The sequence below is a fragment of the Notothenia rossii genome (assembly GCF_949606895.1).
Source record: "Notothenia rossii genome assembly, chromosome: 1".
NCBI classification, from domain to species: Eukaryota; Metazoa; Chordata; class Actinopteri; order Perciformes; family Nototheniidae; genus Notothenia; species Notothenia rossii.
In genome coordinates, this window is record NC_136912.1 from 58585144 (window position 1) to 58589845 (window position 4702).

Below are 4702 nucleotides of genomic sequence, written 5' to 3' on the forward strand. Positions count from 1 at the left end.
TAAATATCAGTTTTATTACCAGTTTTTTGGTTTTACCAAATGACCAATTTTCTTATTAGAGATTTCTTCTTGAAGCGTGTACCCCAAATAATTGGTTATTTTTTCAAATCTAAGATTGTTAATTATACAATTGAAATTACAATTAAACATTAAAACTATAATTAAATATAATACTACATTTTACATATACATTTAAGACATCTTTCTTTTAAAAAAACAAAAACAATAAGCGTTTTAATAACACTTCAATAACACTTTATCACTGAACTAGAAATGATTCCTGTGTTTTTGTGCTATTTAATATCCTTAAAGCTTTTGTTTTGACTTTTCTAACCTCTTTCCTTCACTCGATCTCTGGTTCTGGTTCTCTCAGGGTCCATATATCAGATGCAGATTTTTTACAGAGCAGCTCCATATTTCACTGTTTTCTTTAACTACACCTCTGCTCCATTCACCTTTCAGTGCGGCCCCGGGCTGCGCTGTAATTTCTGCACATCTGTTTTGTGGATGACAGCTTTCACTGATCAGCTGGGATTTCCTCTGGACCAATGGGAGGACAGCGGAGTATTTTCTCTGATTATTAGCTGAGGGCAGACATCTGGTAGTGTTTAGGAGTGGGTACCTGGACCCGGATTATTTGGTTTGGTTGTAGAGCAGATCTGCACTCTGGAGGCCTGGCAGGGCGGTTCTCTGCGCAGGATTCTGGATGGAAAAATATTTTAATGAAGTCGCCCCTGATGGCTTCATTCTTCTGATAGTGAAATCGGATTTTGTAATTTTGCATAATTCCTGTGTGACAAAAAGAACCAATGATTTTTGTCACACAGGACCAATTGTTACAATGTGAGCTGCAGGTGAAAGAACGATACGTGGAGAGAGGGTTTTCTTGCAAAAATAAACAGGCGTTTTATTCTTAGCCTTCCACATTATTCCACAGAAACAAAAACTGCATGCCTGGTGCTGCGTTCACCAGCAAGGAACAAACACCAATGCCCCCCTCCCCTCTCTTTCCAACCACATTTATAAGAATGCTCACCTTCCCAATCCAACCTGGCCAATAAGGTCATGGTTCTGAAAGTGGAGTGAAGGGTTAAATACAAAATTAAACACTGTTGTCTACATTTAATAAAATCCTAAAGGCTTAAGTAAATTCATAATTGCATCAACATAAATATTGTACCTTCAAAAACAACAAGGTCTGCTTAAAACGGATAGTTTTTAACCTAATTGACACTCATAAAATCACACATTTCCTGACCAACCAATCGCGCCCAAGACTCCGCCTACTCATACGGCACCCCCCCGGCCTTCACCTACAAATTGTTACTCAAAGATTCAAAACCTCAAAGCACCTTAACATGCAAGTCAGCATTCACCCTAACCCTAACCCATTCAAACAGAGGCATATGCTGGGAAACAGTACAAAGTGCTCAAAGAAGCTAACATTCACACACATTAACACACACGATTGGTCATGCCATCGGGAGCAACTTGGACTACAAGGTCACACCAAACACGTGTAAAGAAACGTCCATGAGAAACAATATGACTACAAAAAGCAACATAAATAACACAAAGAGGTTCATCATCCATCATCTGCCCATGCCCTCAATTATCAATAGAATCAAAGGATTCACTAATTGGACCAGCTGAACAACTCAAACATCCAAACCCCATACAGAGACAACCTTCAAACAAACATTTCCTAAAGATACAATCTGAGTAATCCTCTCGAGAGAAACTGTTAAACAGCCTCTGTACTCTTACAACTTCTATATTTTCAATTATATCAAACACTGATGTGCCGCAATGGGACCCCTCCGGTGTCAGCTGGATCGCCGGAGCACTTGGATCGAGAGCAGGAGCTGGTGGGACCCCTGGCGGGACAGGCGTAGACGGGACCCTGGACGGAACATGGGCTGGTGTCAGTGGGACCCCCGACGGAGTAAGGGCTGGTGTCGACGGGACCCCAAACAGGACAGGACAAGGTGTTGGCGGGACCCCCGCTGGAACAGGTATCGGCGGGACCACCAACAGGAGAGGACAGGGAGTTAGCAGGACCCCTGGTGGAACAGGTGTTGGCGGGATAGTCACCGGTGTTGCCGGGACAGTCACCGGTGTTGCCGGGACAGGTGTTCCCGACGAAACAAGGGCTGGTGTTGGCAGGACCCTCGGCGTAGCACGTGTCGACGGGACCTCCAACAGGACAGGACATGGTGTCGGCAGGAACCCCGGCGGAGCAGGTGTCGGCGGGACCACTGTTACGTCCCCAGCTCGTTTGGGGTAAAGGAAAGCAACACGAAACCAGATATTCTTGGTAAGAAGTTGATTTTAATAATAAACTCAAAATAAAGATAATATAAACAAAAATACAGGCTCTTTAAACAAGAAGCTATCTGTTCACAATATAAATACACAAAACGAAGGCCACAGAGTATCACAGTCATAGAACACTGCACAAGTTCGACGCCGTCACAAATCACAGAATACACACAAACATTTGGAGAGTAGCGAGGCGTCCTGGCATAAATCCAGCGCCTCGAATGACAACAACGTCGCAGCTTAAATAGCGTCATCCCGCGTCATCAAGCATCGTCCAGACCTCTTCCGTGGGAGGAACTAACCAACGTCACACCATAGTACCTAAAGGCAGTCATTAGGGATGGGTGCAGAGCCCCGGTATTAAACGGGCCCCGGGGCTGCAGACCCGGCGCCAGAACAAATCTAAAGGGAGGGCATATGATTTTCATGGGAGGGCACACAAAACCGTCATGTGCTGCGGGCCTGCGGCACAATATATATCAATCAGCAAGGCCAACAGCATTGCGTAAAGACGCACACGTATCGCAAATACATACACAAATAAAGGGCAACATAGAAACCACTTTTGAAACATTGTGTGCGTGGCAGCACAAACACTGGTAAATCACGAGCAAGGCACACTGGTTAAGGATGGCAGCTTCCTCATCGTTGCACTCGGAGAGAAATAGTAGAGACGGAGACGATGAACTGTTTAGCCCGCCTTGGGCATGGTTTATTTTCCTATGCACTGCAGGTGCATCCTTTCACTAACTTAGAGCATTATTTTGGCCAACTCTGCATCTTTGTGCAGCGTATACTCAAACAGTGATAGGAAGAGCCCACTGCCTGACTCGGACATGCTGTGGAGTGAATCGTGGTCACCTCTGAGAGGGAGTTGGTTGACAGCTAAAAACGCTATAATATCAATGACAGCTGACACGTAATAACGGTTCCGTGCCAGCTGATCTGCACCAAAGTACTTATTTCCTTATTTGTTTCCTGGCGTATCTGTCTCTCTCTCTCTCCACAAACTCTCACATGAAATGTGTTCTTTTGATGCAGCATGCCTTATTAGTCCTTTATCAGTCTGTAATGCGTGTTTCCAGTCGCAAAAACCTTTTACAGTAAAAGCCGCATCAGATGAAGACGTATTTACTTTAAACTGTCTACAGGGGAAACAAAAGGCTGCGTCTGCTTTTAACGAATATTCAAGCCATGGTCTGTTGTAGTACCATGCAGTGGCAAAAGTGAGCTTCTTTCCTGAAAACAATCTCCCTGGATAACGATCCAGTTTCACCTGGTTGGGTTTATTAACCCCAAGATCACCTGGGCCTGTTGGTCTTTGAGCGGTTGCTGGCCCAATGTTGATGTGCTTCGAGGTAGCGTCTGTAGTGGAGGCACCGGCACCGGCACCGGCACCGGCACGGAGGAGGAGGATGCTGGCGGGTGTGGTACAGGGTGTGTGGCAACGCAGGTGGTGAAGGTAGGGGCAAAAGGAGCTGTGCCTCGGAGGACAGCGTTGGTGGCGGCCGTCTTGATGAGTCAAGGATTGGGCTCGCTAACTCAGCCCCGGGGTTTGCCGAGGTCAAGCTTGTGACATTAAAGAGCAACTTCCAGGTTAAAGACACCTGTGAATAAATGTGTAGGAAAATGATGAATACACTAGATTTCCCCCAAAAAATACAGAAATATACACTACAGTGACATCTGGCGTCGTTTTTGTAAGAAATGTTCACTTCCGCATAAAAAAGCCTCGGCACGTGACCTCTTGTGTGTGACGTAACACGGGGGACACAAGGGGGAGAGCGGCTGGTGTAACGTATTAATAAACATGGATCCCAATGCTAGTTTCGACACAGAAGACACAGAAGAAGTTGAACATGAATATTCGAATGCATATGACGGACCACAACCTTATAATTATGAGCCTGCTAGGCGTCCAAGAGACCAGGAGCAGCCAAGGATTAGAAGAAATAACGGCCATCGGAGAGAAATTTAGCTGTGGTGTGAGGAGAACCAGTGGAGAACTGGGCAGCTATCTTGGTGAGTTAGCTACAGAATGTTAGCTCATGTCACATCACAACATTGTAAAGTTAGCTATCATATATCAGGCTATAACTAAAGTAGCATTGATAATATAGTAACGTTACTGGCAGGACTGTTGATACTGATCCATAACAGAAACTAATGCGCAAGTATCAGCCGTATCTCGCGTTACCTAATGCAACTCCACACTACGGTGCTGTGTACCGGAGGAGAGACGCGAGATACGGCTGACACTTGACGATCTGGCTGAGAAAGGTTGTGGAGCCTTCGTTGATATGTCGTTGTAAATGGCTTGATGGAAAGCAGGTGTGTAGTCGGGGAGGGTGCACAGCTGATTGAGCCGGGAGCCAGGAGT